This window comes from Pristiophorus japonicus, chromosome 16, assembly GCF_044704955.1.
Source record: "Pristiophorus japonicus isolate sPriJap1 chromosome 16, sPriJap1.hap1, whole genome shotgun sequence".
NCBI lineage: Eukaryota > Metazoa > Chordata > Chondrichthyes > Pristiophoridae > Pristiophorus > Pristiophorus japonicus.
In genome coordinates this window covers 71104533-71124352 of record NC_091992.1, presented here as the reverse complement: position 1 = coordinate 71124352, position 19820 = coordinate 71104533, and positions in this window count along the sequence as shown.

Genomic DNA, 19820 nt, shown 5'->3' with positions numbered 1-19820 from the left:
GCTATTCCTACTCTGACTAGCACGTGGCACTGAGGTTACTACTTTTGAGGTCCTACTTTTTAATTTAGCTCCTAGCTCCCTAAATTCGTTTTGTAGGACCTCATCCCGTTTTTTTACCTATATCGTTGGTACCTATATGCACCACGACAACTGTCTGTTCACCCTCCCTCTTCAAAATGTCCTGCAGCCGCTCCGAGACATTCTTGACCCTTGCACCAGGGAGGCAACATACCATCCTTGGGGCAGGGTATCAGGATCAGTGCCTTCACCCTCCTGAGGTCACTGGCCTATAACTTGAGGGAACACGTGGGACAGGGCATCAGGATCAGCGTCTTTACCCTCCCGAATTTGGGGACACTCTATTTGCGACATCTTGCAACAACATTTTGTTCTTTATATTCTTAATCGTTTTGTTACATTGATTGCCATGCATACAATGTCTCTTTAAGTGCAGTTGGTTGCAGGTCTCCTTTAAGAGAACCCTGCTGGCTTTACCCCAATCAAATCCTTTGTTAGACACCACGTGTTGGTCCCTCAGCGTTGCACCTCGTGATATGGCCGTAGCCATCTTTTTTTCCAGCCACGCTGCACCTCGCTGCAGCAGGGACACCATCTTGCCTCTGTCCTCACGGTCAACTGCCTTGATCCTTCTCTCCCACGATTCTGCCACAAAAGCTGGAAGAGTGCCTGTGAATTTGATCTTCCTCCCCAGGCGTCCTGCCACTGGAGCCGGGAAGGTACTTTTAGGTCGTTCCGGTCGGATCATTGCCCAAAGTGCCCACATTACATGGTGGCTTGCTTTATATACCTGTCCTGCACACACATGCGTACAGCCCAGTGGCGCCCCCCGGTGGCTAGTAACCCCAAGCATACATACGTGACACTCTCTTCCCCCACCACCCCCCCAGTCTCTCTTCCTCCCTCTCTCCCCCCAGTCTCTCTCTCTCCCTAAATTCTTTCTCTCTCTTTCCCAGGTCTCTCCCCTCAGTCTCTCTCCCTCCCTTTCTCCCCCCTGTCTTTCTCTCTCCCTCCCTCTCTCCCACCAGTCTCCCTCCCTCACTCCCCCAGTCTCTCTCTCTCCCAGTTTTTCTCTCTCTCCCCAGTCTCTCTCCCCCCCAATTTCTTACTCACCCTCTCCCTGCCCCCTCAGTCTCTTTCTCTCTCCCTCCCTCTCTCTATCTCTCTCTCCCCCCAGTCTCACTCCATCCCTCTCCCCCCGTCTCTCTCTCTCCCCCAGTCTCTCTGTTATATATGTATGTAGACCTTACCCAAATGTAAGACTTGCCACTAGGGGGCACACCTGTGGGAGACCTAAGAGTCACTTGTGCACCCTGGCAAGCAGGTATAAAAGGTGATTCACCATGTTGCTTCCTCACTCTGGAATCTGAATAAAGAGACCAAGGTCACAACAGTTTGAGCTTGTGATATAGTCCTGTGAATTTATTCTGAACATAACAAATTGGTGACGAGTAACGGATCAAGAACTTTCACGCAGTAATGGCTGCCGTTGGTATTCTTGAGAGATTTGTTGAGGGTGATGATTGGGAAGCCTTCATTGAGCGCCTCGACCAGTACTTTGTGGCCAATGAATTGGACACGGCTGAGACAGCGACCAAGCGCAGGGCGATTCTCCTCACCGTATGTGGGTCATCGGTATCTGGCCTCCTTAAAAATTTAATGGCACCGGTCAAACTAACGGACAAATCTTACACAGAGCTATGTACGCTGGCTAAGGAACACCTCAAGCCAAAGGAGAGCATCCTGATGTCCAGGTACTGCTTTTATACGCACTGTCACTCCGAGGGCCAGAACGTGGCAAGTTTTGTCGCCAACCTAAGACGCCTTGTGGGGCAGTGCGACTTTGCAGGATCCTTGGGAGAAATATTGCGGGACTTTTTCGTGCTTGGAATCGGCCACGAGGTCATCCTTCGCAAACTGCTGTCTGCTGAATCCCTAGATTTGGGAATGTGTGTAGCAGGCAAAATGGCACAGGGCAGGGCCCACCCAATTGCAGAGGCCAGACCTAGGCCTAGAGTGACTCAGAGTCCGCCGTGGGGCGTGAATGCGTATCCATTAGCACCATGTTGGCGCTGCGGGGGCAGCCATAGAGCTCATCAATGTAGATTCAAGCCCTATGTGCGCAAGGGCTGTGGAACAATGGGGCACATCCAGCAAATGTGCAAACTGTTATGTATGAATAAAGAGTCAGATTGAATACTGTGAGCTCAAAGTAAAGTGTGACTTTAGTCTTTTATTGCAGGTCTCCAGAGTTCCTCTCCAACCTGTGAGGCCTTCTTAAATACCTGTGCTCCCAAGGGATTATGGGATCCCTTGGGACTCCAGGGGTGAGCCCTCTGGTGGCTGTACAGAGTATATACAAGTTTGCATATATAACAACACTCCCCCCCTCCACCCCCCACGAAGTCAACAGTGTGACTATTTACAATGTGAGTCGATCTGGGGCCATTCTTGCCCTGGTTGATCGTCTCGGGGCAAAAGCTGGTATTGGTGAATCATCTGTTGGGCCCTCGCTGGGCTGCTGTGCAGCTGGCTTGCTGGGCTGCCTGGTGTGTTGGGTCCTGCTGGTTTGCTGTGGATGATGGGTTCTGCTTTGTGGTCAACCGTAGTGTCGGTTGCCACTGGTGTGTGTATTCGAGGGTCAGAAGGTAGGGTCCAAGGTGGGTTGCTCAGGGTAGTCTGTGAATCTGAGTTTGATTTGGTCCAAGTGTTTCCAATGAATGAGTCCATTTGAAAGTTTGACCCTAAACACTCTGCTCCCCTCTTTGGCCACAACAGTGCCAGGAAGCCACTTGGGACCTTGTCCATAATTCAATAAAAAAACAGGATTGTGATTTCAATCTCGCGTGACACATTTGCGCTATCATGGTATTGACTTTGTTGGAGCCGCCTGCTCTCTACCTGTTCATGTAGATCGGGGTGAACTAACGAGAGCCTTATCTTAAGTGCTCTTTTCACGAGCAGTTCAGCAGGTGAGATCCCAGTGAGCGAGTGTGGTCTCGTGCGGTAGCTAAGCAGGACTCGGGATAGGCGAGTCTGCAGTGAGCCTTCAGTTACCCTCTTCAAGCCTTGCTTGATGGTTTGCACTGCTTTCTCTGCCTGACCATTGGATGCTGGTTTAAACGGGGCAGATATAACATGTTTGATCCCGTTACGGATCATGAATTCTTTGAACTCAGCACTGGTAAAACATAGCCCGTTGTCGCTCACCAGGACATCGGGCAGGCCGTGGCAAACATGGCCCGCAGGCTTTCAATGGTGGCAGCGGAAGTGCTTGCCAACATTATCTCACATTCAATCCATTTGGAGTACGCATCTAAAACCACAAGGAACATTTTACCCAAGAACGGGCCTGCATAGTCGACATGGACCCTAGGCCACGGTTTGGAGGGCCAAGACCATAAAGTTAGTGCCGCCTCCCTGCGTACATTGCTTAGCTGCGAGCATGTGTTACATCTGTGCATGCAGGACTCTAAGTCTGCATCGATACCAGGCCACCACACATGGGATTTGGCTATCGCTTTCATCATTACGATGCCTGGGTGGGTACTGTGGAGGTCATTGATGAAGGTGTCTCTATCCTTCTTGAGGACCACTGCTCGATTGCCCCACAGAAGGCAGTCTGCCTTATAAACATTTCATCTTTGCGCCGCTGGAACGGCTTTATCTCTTCCTGCATTTTCACTGGGACACTGGACCAGCTCCCGTGAAGTACACAGCTTTTGACTAGGGACAATAAGGGTCCTGCCTCGTCCGGGCAGTGACGGGTGATTGCTCACTCTCAAATGCTTCCATAACCATGGCTAGATCTGCGGGCTGCGCCATTTCCACCCCTGTGGTGGGCAATGGCAGCCTACTGAAGGCATCGGTGCAGTTTTCTGTACCTGTCCTGTGGCGGATGGCGTAGTTGTATGCGGACAACGTGAGCGTCCATCTCTGGATGCGGGCCGATGCTTTGGTATTTATCCCTTTACTCTCGGAAAACAGGGATATAAGTGTTTTATGGTCAGTTTCCAATTCGAATTTTAGCCCAAACAGATATAGATGCATTTTCTTTATCCCATAGACACACGCTAACGCTTCTTTTTCAATCATGCTGTAGGTTCTCTCAGCCTTAGACAGACTCCTGGATGCATAAGCAACCGGTTGCAATTTCTCAAAATCATTAGCTTGTTGCAATACACACCCGACGCCATATGACGACGCATCACATGCTCGTACCAAACGTTTACATGGATCATACAACACAAGCAATTTATTTGAGCATAAGAATTTTCTCGCTTTTACAAAGGCATTTTCTTGGCTTTTGCCCCATACCCATTCATCCCCTTTACGCAGTAAGGCATGCAGTGGTTCTAACAGTGTGCTGAGACCCGGTAAGAAGTTACCAAAGTAGTTCAGGAGTCCTAGAAACGACCGCAGCTCCATCACGTTCTGTGGCCTCGGTGCGTTCTCGATGGCCTCAGTCTTCGAATCGGTGGGCCTGATGCCATCCACCACGATCCTCCTCCCTAGGAACTCCACTTCAGGTGCCAGGAAAACGCACTTCAAGCGTTTTAACCTGAGCCCCACGCGGTTGAGTCGACTAAGAACCTCCTCCAGGTTCTGCAGATGCTCGACTGTGTCCCAACCTGTAACCAAGATGTCGTTCTGGAAGACCACCGTGCGCGGGTCTGACTTCAGTAATCTTTCCATGTTTCTCTGGAATATCGCCGCGGCTGATCAAATTCCAAACGGGTATCTGTTATAAATGAAGAGATCTTTGTGCGTGTTGATGCAGGTGAGGCCCTTCGATGATTCCTCCAGCTCCTGCGTCATGTAGGCTAAAGTCAAATCCAGCTTCGTGAACGTCTTTCCTCCCGCCAGCGTTGCAAAGATGTCGTCGGCCTTTGGTTGTGGGTATTGGTCCTGCAGGGAGAAACGATTGATAGTTACTTTGTAATTGCCACAGATTCTGACGTTGCCGTTTCCCTTGAGGACTGGGATGATCGGGCTGGCCCACTCGTTGAATTCGATCGGTGAAATGATGCCCTCTCTTTGCAGCCGGTCTAGCTCGATCTCTACCCTTTCTCTTATCATGTACGGTACTGCTCTTGCCTTGTGATGAATGGGTCACGCCCCCGGAATTAGGTGGATCTGCACTTTTGCTCCTTGGAATTTCCTGATGCCTGGTTCGAACAGCGAAGGGAACTTGTTTAAGACCTGGGCACACGAAATGTCGTCAGCGGGCAATAGCGCTTGGACGTCGTCCCAGTTCCAGCATATCTTTCCCAGCCAGCTCCTGCCGAGCAGCGTGGGACCATCACCCGGTACCACCGCTCCATCGTAGGAGACCTTTACAGTAGCACTGACGATTACAGGAATCAGTTCCTTTGTATAAGTTCTTAGTCTCGTGCGAATTGGAGTTAAGACTGGCCATGAGGCCTTGCTGCACCACAATTTTTCGAAAGTCTTTTTGCTCATGATGGACTGGCTCGCACCCGTGTCCAGCTCCATTGACACCGGGAGTCCATTTAGTTCAACATTCAGCATTATCGGGGGACACTTTGTGGTAAATGTGCGCACCCCATGTACCTCTGCCTCCTCGGTCTGAGTTCTGATTCATCTGTCCTCCTCTGCAACATGGTGGTTTGCAGGATTAACAGGATTTGTAGCTCGCCTGCACATACGTTGGAGGTGTCCCATTGTTCCACAGCCCTTGCAAACGTACCCTTTGAATCGGCATGAATGGAAAGGATGATCACCCCCGCAGCGCCAACAAGTTGTTAATGGCCTTGCATTCATCACACTTGATGGTGGACTCTGAGACATCTGCGGATTATGATATCCCTTGGGAGTCCAGGGGGTGAGCCCTCTGGTGGCTGTACAGAGTATATACAAGTTTGCATATATAACACAAACGATCTCTGACAGAGTCAGGAGAGGACGACCGATCCAACGAGGATCATGATGAACGAGCAGGAGAGGCAACTGAACCTGAGGATGAAGAGGAAGTATATGGGATACACACCTTCACCACCAAAAGCCCTCCGATAATGTTAAAAGTTGAACTTAATGGCACTCCAGTCTCCATGGAACTAGACACGGGGGCGAGTCAATCAGTTATGAGCCAGAAGGTTTTCGAGAGGCTGTGGAGTGATGAAGCACAGCGAGCTGAGCTGATCCCGATTCAGGCAAAGCTGCGCACCCACACCAAGGAACTGATACCAGTTATTGGTAGTGTGGACCTAAGAGTATCCCGCGAGGGAACGGTGCACAATTTACCACTGTGGATTGTTTCAGATGATGGGCCAATGCTGCTTGGCAGGAGGTGGATGGGGAAGATTCGATGGAACTGGGAAGACCTCTGCGTACCTTCTCCGGCGAACGAGGCCTCCTCTTCTCAAAGGCTGAGCAAACCCCCACTTTCAGCTGAAACAGGCAGTGAAGTGCAGATCCATTCGCAGATCCCCCAAGGCACAGGCCACTCATCACAACCACAAGGCGGTAAAGTTCAACCGAGCAGCAGTACAGGCGCGGTACCCACCACCCAAAGCCGACGACCCCTTCGCGACGATGGAAGAGGCTCCAGGTCGACTATGCAGAGTGGAACTCCGGCTGAAACGATCCAAATGCGTCTTCCCGACGCCAGAGGCAAAATACCTGGGGATGAAGTGATACATCCTTACTATACAGTACAAATGCACACGAGGCCCATACTTGAGAGAAGGTCACTCTGTGACCAGTAACTTTTATTCCAGCACTGAAGTGAAGAAGATGGGTGGAGCTTCCCCTTTTATACCTGAAAGTCCAGGCTAGGAGTGTCTCTCACAAGTTCGACACCTAGTGGTCAGTGTTCTCACGGTGTACAACTTAGGTCAGTTTATACATGGATTACAATGACAGTTGAATACATGACATCACCTCCTCCCCAAAGTCTTATTGGGATCACAGGTTAAGTCTCTCTGGTGATTTACGCTCCCCTGTAGAGCGCCTGAGTTGAGGTTCCGGTTGTTGGGCGCTGGCCTGAGTGTCTGCTGTTTGCGGTGCCTCAGGCCTGTCCGGACTGCCCACAGTGACTGGGCTCTCCTCCACTTGGTTCTGGTGTTTGGTCACCTGTGGTGGAGTGAACTCTACATCGTGTTTTTCCTCTGCTTCTTCTATGGGGTTGCAGAACCTCCTTTTTGTTTGATCCACGTGTTTGCGGCAGATTTGTCCATTGGTAAGTTTAACTACCAGAATCCTATTCCTCTCTTTAGCAATCACAGTGCCTGTAAGCCATTTGGGCCCTGCAGCGTAGTTGAGGACAAAAACAGGGTCATTGACATCAATACATCGCACCCTCGCATTCCCGTCATGGTAGTCACATTGTGACTGGCGCCTGATCTCAACAATTTCTTTCATGGGGGGTGTATGAGGGATAACCTGGTTTTGAGCATCCTTTTCATTAGCAGCTCTGCGGGTGGAACCCCTGTGAGCGAGTGTGGTCGGGATCTATAGGCCAACAGGAGGCGTGATAAGCGGCTTTGTAGGGAACCCCCTTGGATTCTGAGCATCCCCTGTTTGATTATCTGCACTGCTCGTTCCGCCTGGCCGTTTGAGGCCAGCTTGAACGGTGCCGTTCTGACATGGTTGATACCATTTCCTGTCATGATGTCCTGGAACTCAATGCTTGTAAAGCACGGGCCATTGTCGCTGACCAAGACGTCCAGTAGACCATGGGCGGCGAACATTGCCCGTAGACTTTCTACTGTGGCAGAGGATGTGCTTGAATTGAGAATGTCACACTCGATTCATTTGGAGTAGACGTCTACTGCAACCAAAAAAATTTTTCCCATGAAGGGACCTGCGTAGTCCACATGGATACGTGACCATGGCTTGGCGGGCCAGGATCAGGGGCTAAGGGGGGCTTCCCTGGGTGCATTGCCCAGCTGGGCACACGTGTTGCACCTGCGAACACAAAGTTCCAGGTCTGCATCTATCCCTGGCCACCAAAAGTGTGACCTGGCAATTGCCTTCATCATGACAATGACCGGGTGCTCCTTGTAGAGTTCTCGGATGAACATCTCTCTGCCCATCTGGGGCATGACTACTCGGTTCCCCCATAGTAGGCAATCGCCTTGAATCGAGAGTTCATCCTTGCGCCTGTGAAATGGTTAAATTCCTCAGGGCATGCCCTGTACGTGGCTGCCCAGTCCCCATTCAGGACACATTTCTTGACTAAAGACAATAGCGGGTCACTATTAGTCCAGACTTTAATCTGACGGGCTGTCACGGTTGAGCCTTCGCTTTTGAAAGCTTCAACAGCCATGACCATCTCAGCAGCATGCTCGGTTGCCCCCTCGGTGATGGCTAGTGGGAGCCTGCTGAGTGCATCGGCGCAGTTTTCAGTGCCCAGTCTATGCCGAATTGTATCGTCATAGGCAGCTAATGTGAGTGTCCTCCTCTGTATGCGGGCCGACGCATTTGCATTTATGGCCTTGTTATCGGCCAAAAGGGACGTAAGGGGTCTGTGATCTGTCTCCAGCTCAAATTTCCTGCCAAACAGGTACTGGTGCATTTTTTTTACAGCATATACACATGCAAGCGTTTCCTTTTCTACCATCCCGTAGCCCCTTTCTGCCTGGGACAGACTTCTGGAGGCATAAGCTACTGGTTGTAACTGACCCTTGGCATTGACATGCTGCAACACACACCCGACCCCATAGGACGAAGCATTGCACGTTAAAACAAGTTTCATACACGGGTCATATAACGTTAACAGATTGTTGGAGCATAACAAATTTCGTGCTCTCTCAAAAGCCCTTTCCTAGCTGCCCCCCCAGACCTATTCGCGACCTTTGTGTAGGAGCACGTGTCGCGGCTCTAACAGCGTGCTCAATTTGGGAAGAAAGTTACCAAAATAGTTCAGGAGCCCCAGGAACGAATGCAGTTCCGTCGTGTGACGGGGTCTGGGTACTCTCTGGTTCGCTTCTGTTTTGAACGCAGTAGGTCTGATCCCGTCTGCTGCTACCCTCCTCCCCAGGAATTCTACCTCTGGAGCTAGGAAGATGCACTTCGCCTTTTTCAGTCGCAGACCAACCCGGTCCAGTCTGCGTAGCACCTCCTCCAGGTTGTGGAGGTGTTCTTCAGTATCACAACCTGTGATGAGGATGTCGTCTTGAAAAACCACCATCCTTGGAATCGACTTGAGGAGGCTTTCCATATTTCGTTGAAAGATCGCGGCGGCCCAACGAATCCCAAACGGACATCTGTTGTACTTAAACAACCCCTTGTGTGTCGTGATGGTGGTCAGCTTCTTCGACTCACTCGCCAGCTCCTGGGTCATGTAAGCTGAGGTCAGGTCCAATTTTGAAAAAAGCTTGCCACCGGATAGCGTCGCAAAGAGGTCTTCCGCTCTCGGTAGCGGGTATGGTCTTGGAGTGACACCCGATTGATGGTGGCCTTGTAATCACCACATATCCTGACCGACCCATTCGCCTTAAGCACCGGCACAATCGGGCTCGCCCAGTCACTGAATTCGACTGGCGAGATGATGCCTTCCCTCAGCAGGCGGTCCAATTCGCCTTCTATCTTTTCCCACATCACGTACGGCACCACTCTGGCCTTGTGGTGTACTGGCCTGGCGTCCGAGTTTATGTGAATCACTGCCTTGGTCCCCATGAAAGTGCCAATGCCAGGTTGAAATAGTGAGTCAAATTTGTCCAGGACCTGTGAGCATGATACTCGCTCCATAGAAGAAATTGCATTGACATCGCCCCATTTCCAGTTCATGACAGCAAGCCAACTCCTCCCCAGTAGTGCGGGACTGTCCCCCGGGACAACCCAGAGTGACAACTTGTTCTCCAAATCTTTGTGGGTCATGACTACCGTGACACTGCCTAGCACCGGAATGATCTCCTTTGTATATGTCCATAGCTGTGCGCCAATCGGCAATAATTTTGGCCTCCTGGCCTTGGACGTCCACAACTTGTCGAACTGTTTGATACTCATCAGGGACTGGCTGGCCCCCGTGTCTAGCTCCATTGATACTGGGATGCCATTGAGGAGCACTTTCATCATTATCAGTGGCGTCCTGGTGTATGAACTGTATATGTGCTCCACATGAACTCGCTGAACTTCAGCTTCCAGCAATTTCCCTCAGTGTCCATTTGGCCTCGTAGGGCTTACATCGGGCCCGTTCTCCTCATACATCAACCTGGCTACAGGCTTCCTGCGCCAAGTGACCGCTGACGTTGCAATTTCTGCAGGTATATTGCCGATACCTGCAAGCTCTGGCTGTATGTTTGCCTCCACACTTCCAACATGAGCCGTTGTTGGAAACAAAAGGTCCATTACCAGTCGATCGTCTCTGACTGTCTCTGTAACTGTCCTTAAATGCACCATTGACAGGTGTTGATGGCCCCATTACTGCCCGCATTGTCCCTTACGATGGCATGAATCGCCGTTCAGCTAGCCATTGTCTCTGTTGAATTCCCCCTTTGGGTTCGACTACATGCTCGGGTATGTCCGATTGCCCTTGTCTGCCTAGAGAACTGTGTGCTGCGTTAATAATGTTGACTCCCTGTCCATTTGTTGCATTTAAACCAAGATTTTTGTCAAACATCATTCTGGTCTCTTCCTCCCCTGAGATGAATGTCTGGGCCATCAAAGCCGCTGTTTCCAGGGTCAAGTCTTTGGTCTCAATCAGTTTCCTGTAAACCCCAGCGTGCCCGATGTCCTCAATAAAAAATTCTCGCAGCATCTCCGCTCTGCATGCATCTGGGAACTTACATAGGCTCGCCAGTCGCCGGAGATCTGCCACGAAGTCTGGAACGCTTTGCTCTTCTCGCCGCCGGTGTGTGTAAAACCAGTGTCTCGCCATGTGTATGCTGCTCGCCGGTTTAAAGTGTTCCCCGATCAACTTACTGAGCTCTTCAAAAGTCTTGTCCACCGGCTTCTCTGGCGCTAGAAGGTCCTTCATCAGAGAGTACATCCTGGATCCACAAACCGTCAGGAGATGAGCCCTGCGTTTGTCGGCCGAATCCTGTCCCAGCCATTCCTTAGTGACAAAATCATCACCAACACAGTACCTCTCTTCTGTGCTGCTAGTGGCCATGCTCACGTGGTTTAAATCCCAGTTTCTCGTCGCCAATGATATGCCCTTACTCTAAGTACAAATGCACACGAGGCTCATACTTGAGAGAAGGTCACTCTGTGACCGGTAACCTTTATTCCAGCCTGAAGTGCAGAAGGTGGGTGGAGCTTCCCCTTTTATAGGTTAGGAGTATCTCCCACAAGTTCACCACCCAGTGGTCAGCGTTCTCACGGTGTACAACTTAGGTCAGTTTATACATGGGTTACAATGACAGTTGAATACATGACAGGAAGATCACGGCAGTCGGCATCACGGACACGGAGGAGAGGGCGCCTAGACCATGGGACGAGAGAACTTCCAGACCACCGGAGGTCACCGCAACGGAGCAGAGGAATGTGTCGCCCAGCAAGGAAGACGACTGTGTTTGGGGCAAAGATAATGGAGCGACCGCGGTGAAGGCCAGGAACCCACTATGCTCCAATAAATTGTGTGCACCATGTAACCCTTGCGAGCGGTCTTTCGCGGCCAATGATGTACCATTGTATGGGGTTGGGGGTACCTTCCAACAAGCCAAAGTAGCGGGCGAACACCAACCGGTCGTATATGTATCTGATAAAGCACTTGTAACAAGTGAGATGTTACTGCATGGGGTTGGGTGTGTTGTACATCAAACCAAAGTAGCGGGCGAACCCAAAATGATTGAACATGTATCAAATAAGTTAAACAAAGCAACAGCCTGTGTTCATGGGACTAAAGAGACGTACCAAAGAGTGTCCCAATGTGTGCTCGAGTCAGACAAGCTGCTCATCCCACAAGCTTGGGAGAGCAGAGGCACCATTATCGATGCGTTGTTTTGAGAATGTCTAACACTGTCTGTGCACTGTAACATGATCCGCCAAGGGCCAGGCACTGAGAGCGGCACTAATGCTCTCAGGTGGCCACCGTTGCCCACCCCCGGGGTGGAAACGGCGCAGCCTGCAGACCCACTCGTGGTCGTGGAAGTGCTAGAAAGCGAGGGGTCAACCATAACGGCTCCCCAGCTTAGAACCTGGACCAGCCAGGATCCCACGTCACCACCTGCCAAAGGTGAACTGCTCGACGGGATGTGGCAACCTATCCATCGCAGAGAAGAAAGACTCATCCCAACGTTGCAAAGCAAGGCAGGGCGACTACACACAGTCGGTAGCCCGGTGTCCCCATAATACGGCCCAAGGTCCACGGGGACCACCAGGCCTCCCGCCACTACCGAAAGTCTCAAGGCCAGCCATCCTGGGCTTGCTAGACCTCAGGGTCAGTGACAATAGCCCGGAGCAGGCAGCCCAAATCACTAAACCTAGCACCACGTGTGTCATGGTAGACTCCCTACTGACCCGGCTATCCTGGGTGCTACGCAGTCACCAGACAGAATCACTCAGAACCGAGCCTTCCGTATGCCATTAGCAGAGAATGCACCATGATCGCACGGCCCCTCCACGCGTTATCAGAATAAGTGATGAAGACCATGTTCAGGGCCCCAGTTGGGCCGCTAGCACCGCATTAGGGGTGCTAAGGGGGGGAATGGAGTGTATGTGATGAAAATGGAGCGTTTGTTTGTGAAACCATGTACCGGGCTAATGAGTAAAGCATTTGGAAAAGACCAAACTGCGAACTACAGATAACCAAGAACCACTGTGAAAGGACCTGGCCCCCAGCAACCCACTAACACAATCAGCTTCGCCATCAACCACGAGGATAAACCCACCATCACCAGGTCAGGACTTCAAACCAGGTGATCGACCGGGGGCACGGTGCACCTGATCACCTCAACTTGCAAATAACTTGCACAATAAGACTTTGGGGGGGGGGGGGGAGTGTTGTTATGTATGTATGTAGACCTTACCCAAATGTAAGACTTGCCACCAGGGGGCATACTTGTGGGAGACCTAAGGGTCACCTGTGCACCCTGGGACAAGCAGGTATAAAAGGTGACTCACCATGCTGCTTCCTCACTCTAGAGTCTGAATAATGAGACCAAGGTCACAACAGTTTGAGTTTGCGATATAGTCCTGTGAATTTATTCTGAACATAACACTCTCTCTCCCCAATCTCTCCCCCCCCAGTCTCTCTCTCTCTCTCCCCCCATCTCTCTCTCTCTCCCTCTCTCTCCCCCCAGTTTCTCTCCCTCCCTCTCTCCCACCAGTCTCCCTCCTTCTCCCCCAGTCGCTCTCCTGCCCTCTCCCCACAAGACTCTCGCGCCCTTCCTTTCTCCCCCCATCTCTCTCCCTCCCTCTCTCCCTAGTCTCTCTCGCTCCCCCCTACCCCTCTCTCTCTCTCTCTCTCTCTCCCCAGTCTCTCTCTCTCTCCCATCAGTCTCTCTCTCTCTCCCCCAAGTCTCTCTCTCCCCCAATCTCTCTCTTTCTCTCTCCCTCTCTCTCCCCCCAGTCTCTCTCTCTCCCCCCCCCAGTCTCTTTCTTTCCTCCCTCTCTCCCTCCCTCTCTCCCCCCAGTCTCTCTCTCTCTCCGTCCCTCTCTCCCCAGTCTCTCTCTCCTCCCCAGTCTCTCTCTCTCCCCAGTGTCTCTACCCCCAAACTCTCTCCCTCTCTCTCCCCAGTCTCTCTCCCTCCCTTTCTCTCCCAGACTCTCACTCTCTCCCCAGTCTCTCTTTCTCTCTCTCTCTCTCTCCCCCAGCCTCTCTCTCTTCCCCCGCCTTCTCTCTCCCCAGTCTCTCTCCCTCCCCCAGTCTCTCTCTCTCTCTCCCCTGTCTCTCTCTCTCTCTCCCAGCCTCTCTCTCTCTCTCCCAGCCTCTCTCTCTCTCTCCCCCCTTTCTCTCTCCCCCAGTCTCTCTCCCCAGTCTCTCTCCCTCTTTCCCCCACCCAGTCTCTCTCCCTCCCTCTCCCCCCCTGAACACTCTCCCATTCTTTCTCCCCCCCCCAGACACTCCCGCTCCCTCTCTCCCTCAGCCTCTTTCTCTCTCTCTCTCACCCCCTTCCTCTCCTCCCTCCCCCCCAGACTCTCTCTCTCCACAGTCTCACTATCCTCAGTCTCTCTCCCTCTCTTTCCCAGCAGTCTCTCTCGCTCCCTCTCTCCCCCCTGACTCTCTCTCCCATCCTTTCTCCCCCGCCCCCAGTCTCCCTCCCTCCCTCCCTTTCTCTCCCCAGTCTCACTCTCTCGCTCTCCCCCAACCTCCCTCTCTATCTCTCTCCCCCTTTCTTTATCTCTTTCTCTCCCCAGTCTCTCTCCCCCCAGTCTCTCTCACTCTCTCTCTCGCCCCCAAGTCTCTCTCTCTCTCTCTCCCCTCAGTCTCTCTCACTCCCTCTCTCCCACCAGTCTCCCGCCCTCTCTCCCCCAGTCTCTCTCTTTCTCTCACCCCAGTCTCTCTCTCCCCCAATCTCTCTCTTTCTTTCTCTCTCTCTCCCCCAGTCGCTCTCTCTCCCCCAATCTCGCTTTCTCTCTCCCCTCAGTCTCTTTCTCTCCCTCTCTGTTATGTATGTAACTATGTAATACTTGCCACCAGAGGGCGCGACTGTTGGAGTCCTAATGGTCACCTGCACACACGTGCAGGGCCAGTATAAAAGGTTGGCTGCCATGTTGTTTAGGCATTCTGGAGTTGTAATAAAGAAGACTAAGGTCACACTAAGTTTAGCTTACAGTACTCAGCCTCGTGGAGTTCTTCTATACATAACAATTGGCGACGAGTAACAGAATACAAACCTTCATGCAACCATGGCTGCTGTTGGAATATGAGAGAGGGTGATGATTGGGAAGTCTTTGTCTAGCGTCTCGGCCAGTACTTCGTGGCCAACGAGCTGGAAGGAGACAGTAACGTGGCCAAGCGCAGGGCGGTTCTCCTCATCGGCTGTGGGCCTAAAATATACGGTCTCATCAAGAATCTGCTCGCATCGACAAAACCAACGGAGAAGGAATATACAGAGTTGTGCACGCTGGTTTGGGACCACCTCAAGCCGAAGGAGAGTATCCTCATGGCCAGGAATCGTTTTTACACGCACCATCGCTCTGGGGCCAGGGCATGGCAGATTATGTCGCCGACCTGAGACGCCTCGCGGAACCTTGCGGTTTTGGAGCTGCGTTGGGGGAAATGCTGCGGGACTTTTTCATGCTGGGCATCAGCCACGAGGTCATTCTTCGAAAACTGCAGGCTGCCGAAACCGTAGACCTGAGCAGGGCCATCACGATCGCCCAGGCATGCATGGCAGACAATAACACCAAACAGATATCTTCTCAACATCAAAGCTCACCGGCAAGTACTGTGCATAAAATGACATCGCTAGCAGGCCGAACTGCATATGGCAGGGCCTATACGTCTGCGGCTGCAAGACCTGTGATGACTCAGAATCCGCCATCGGGGGTGAATGTGAATCCATTAGCACGAGTTGGCGCTGCGGGGGTAATCATCGGGCCCATCAATGTCGATTCAAGCACTACATGTGCAAAGGCTGCGCAACAATGGGGCACCTCCAGCGAATGTGCAAATGTGCTGCGACATACCACGTGGCAGAGGATGATCGATCTGGTATGGATCACGCAGCACAGGCAACTTAACCCGAGGAAGAAGTGTACGGGGTACATACCTTCATCACCAAGAACCCTCCTATAATGCTGAAAGTTAAATTAAATGGAGTTCCAGTATCCATGGAGTTGGACACGGGTGCGAGTCGATCAATAATGAGCCAAAAGGCTTTCGAGAAACTGTGGGGCAATAAGGCACACAGGCCCAAACTGAGCCCGATTAATGCAAAGCTGTGTACCTACACCAAAGAGCTCATACCAGTCATTGGAAGTGCGGCAGTGAAGGTATCGTATGATAGAGCTCTGCATGACCTATCATTGTGGATTGTTCCAGGCAATGGCCCAATGCTGTTCGACAGAAGCTGGTTAGAAAAGATTAGATGGAATTGGAACGACATCAAAGCACTATCTTCAGTGGATGACGCCTCGTGTGCTCAAGTGCTGAGCAAGTTTCCCTCGCTATTCGAACCAGGCATCGGCAACTTCACAGGCGCCAAGGTACAGATCCATCTGGGCCCCGATGCACGGCCTGTCCATCACAAGGCTCGGGCGGTTCCGTACATGATGAGGCAGAAAGTCGAGATCTAACTGGACAGACTCCAACGCGAGGGAATCATATCGCCAGTCGAGTTCAACGAGTGGGCCAGTCCAATTGTTCTGGTGTTGAAAAGTGATGGCATGGTCACTACAAGGTAACGATTAACCGAGTCTCACTACAGGACCAGTACCCGCTGCCCAAGGCAGGTGACCTGTTTGCAACGTTAGCCGGGTTGGGGGGTGGGGGGGCGTAAGTCGTTCACCAAGTTGGACCTAACCTCCGCCTACATGACACAGGAGCTGGCTGAATCTTCAAAAATACTGACGTGCATCAACACACACAAAGGACTGTTTATATACCACAATGCCCTTTCGGGATTCACTCGGCTGCAGCCATTTTCCAGAGAAACTCGGAGAGTTTGCTGAAATCTGTTCTGCGCACCGTTGTGTTGCAAGACGACATCCTGATCACCGGTCGTGACACCACTGAACACCTACATAACCTGGAAGAGGGCCTAGACAGAGTGGGACTCAGGCTGAAACACTCCAAGTGTGTTTTCCTGGCGCCAGAAGTCGAATTTTTGGAGAGAAAGATTGCAGCAGACGGCATCAGGCCCACAGACTCAAAGACAGAGGCTATCAAGAATGCACCCAGACCACAGAATGTAATGGAGCTGTGTTCGTTCCTGGGACTCCTCAACTATTTTGGTAACTTTCTACCCGGGTTGAGCACGTTGTTAGAGCCTTTGCACATGTTGCTACGTAAGGGTGACGACTGGGTTTGGGGCAAATCTCAAGACACAGCCTTTGAGAAGGCCAGGAACCTGCTATATTCAAATAAGTTACTTGTACATTATGACCCATGTAAACGTTTAGTGCTAGCTTGTGACGCCTCATCGTACAGGGTCGGCTGTGTGTTACAGCAAGCCAATGTATCGGGCAAACTCCAAACGGTTGCATACACGTCTAGAAGTCTGTCTAAGGCTGAGAGAGCCTATAGTATGGTCGAGAAAGAGGCGTTAGCATGTGTATATGGGGTTAAGAAAATGCACCAATTTGGACTTCGGTTTGAGCTTGAAACTGACCACAAGCTGCTCATTTCGCTGTTTTCAGAGAGCAAAGGTATAAATACCAATGCTTCGCCCCACATCCAAAGATGGGCACTAACATTATCCGCTTATGACTATGTTATCCGCCACAGACCAGGCACTGAAAACTGTGTCGATGCTCTCAGTCGGCTACCATTACCCATCACTAGGGTTGAAATGGCGCAACCCGCAGACTTGATACTGGTCATGGATGCTTTTGAGAGCGAGAGGTCGCCCGTCACAGCTCGCCAGATCAGGACCTGGACCAGCCAGGATCCTGTGCTATCATTAGTAAAGAGTTGCGTCCTAAATGGGAACTGGTCGGCTGTTCCCAAGGTAAATGCAAGATGAAATTAAGCCATTTCACCGACGCAAAGATGAAATGTCCATCCAGTCGGATTGTCACATAGAAACATGGAAACATAGAAAATACTTTGGAGTAGGCCATTCGGCCCTTCGAGCCTGCACCACCATTCAATAAGATCATGGCTGATCATTCATCTCAGTACCCATTTCCTGCTTTCTCTCCATACCACTTGATTCCTTTAGCCATAAGGGCCATATCTCTCTCCCTCTTGAATATATCCAACGAACTGGCATCAACAACTGTCTGCGGTAGAGAATTACAAAGGTTAACAACTCTCTGAGTGAAGAAGTTTCTCCTCATCTCGGTCCTAAATGGCCTACCCCTTATCCTAAGACTGGTTCTGGACTTCCCCAACATTGGGAACATTCTTCCTGCATCTAACCTGTCCAGTCCCGTCAGAATTTTATATGTTTCTAAGAGATCCCCTCTCATCCTTCTAAACTCCAGTGAATACAGGCCCAGTCGATCCAGTCTCTCCTCATATGTCAGTCCTGCCATCCCTGGAATCAGTCTGGTGAACCTTCGCTGCACTCCCTCAATAGCAAGAACATCCTTCCTCAGATTAGGAGATCAAAACTGAACACAATATTCCAGGTGAGGCCTCACCAAGGTCCTGTACAATTGCAGTAAGACCTCCCTGCTCCTATACTCAAATCCCCTAGCTATGAAGGCCAACATACCATTTGCCTTCTTCACCACTTGCTATACCTGCATGCCAACTTTCAATGACTGATGTACCATGACACCCAGGTCTCGTTGCATCACCCCTTTTCCTAATCTGCCGCCATTCAGATAATATTCTGCCTTCGTGTTTTTGCCCCCAAAGTGAATAACCTCACATTTATCCACATTATACTGCATCTGCATGCATTTGCCCACTCACCTAACCTGTCCAAGTCACCCTGCAGCCTCTTAGCGTCCCCCTCACAGCTTACACCGCCACCCAGCTTAGTGTCGTCTGCCAACCTGGAGATATTACACTCAATTCCTTTATCTAAATCATTAATGTATATTGTAAATAGCTGGGGTCCCAGCACTGAGCCCTGCGGCACTCCACTAGTCACTGCCTGCCATTCTGAAAAGGACTCGTTTATCCCGGCTCTCTGCTTCCTGTCTGCCAACCAGTTCTCTATCCACGTTAGTATATTACCCCCAATACCATGTGCTTTAATTTTGTACACCAATCTTTTGTGTGGGACCTTGTCAAAAGCCTTTTGAATGTCCAAATACACCACATCCATTGGTTCTCCCTTGTCCACTCTACCAGTTACATCCTCAAAAAATTCTGGAAGATTTGTCAAGCATGATTTCCCCTTCATAAATCCATGCTGACTTGGACCTTCATGAAGACAGAACCAAAGTATTTGTTCAATTGGTCTGCCATTTCTTTGGTCCCCTCTCATCCTCTCTCCCCGCAATCTCTTTCTCTCCCCCCAGTCTCTCTCTCCCCCAGTCTCTCTCTCTCTCTCCCCCATTCTCTCTCTCTCTCTTTCTCCAACCCCCAGTCTCTTTCTCCCTCTCATCCTCTCTCCCCCAGTCTCTCTCTCTCTCTCTCCCCCACCCAGTCTATCTCTCTCTCCCAGTCTCTCTCTCTCTCACCCCCAGCCTCTCTCCCCAGTCTTTCTCTCTCTCTCCCCCCATCTCTCTCCCTTTCTCCCCTCCTCCCCAGTCTCTCTCTCTCGCTCTGTCTGCCCCAGTCTCTCTCTCTCTCCCCCCCCCAATCTCTCTCTCTCGCTCTCTCTCTGCCCCATTCTCTCTCTCTCTCTCCCCCCAGTCTCTCTCTCTCTGCCCCAATTCTATCTATCTCTCTCTCCCTCCCTATCTCCCACCAATATCTCTCTCTCTCTATCTTAACACAGTCTCTCTCTCTCTTTCCCTCACCCCCAGTCTCCCTCTCTCCCAGTGTCTCTCCCCCCCCCCGCCTCCCTCTCTCCCAGTCTCTCCCCCCACTGCCTCCCTCTCTCCCAGTGTCTCTCTCCCCCCTGCCTCCCCTCTCTCTCTCTCTCTCTCCCTCACCCCCAGTCTCCCTCTCCCAGTGTCTCTCCCCCCCCGCCTCCCTCTCTCCCAGTGTCTCTCCCCCCCCCCCCCCCCCACCCCCGCCTCTCTCTCTCTCTCTCTTGCTCTCTTGGCTCCCCACTCACCCTTTCCTTTAACAACTGTCTGCCCCACCTGTGACAGAGACTGTAATTCTCATATTGAGAATGGAAGCAAGACTTCCTCGATTTCGAGGGATTGCCTATGATGATGAC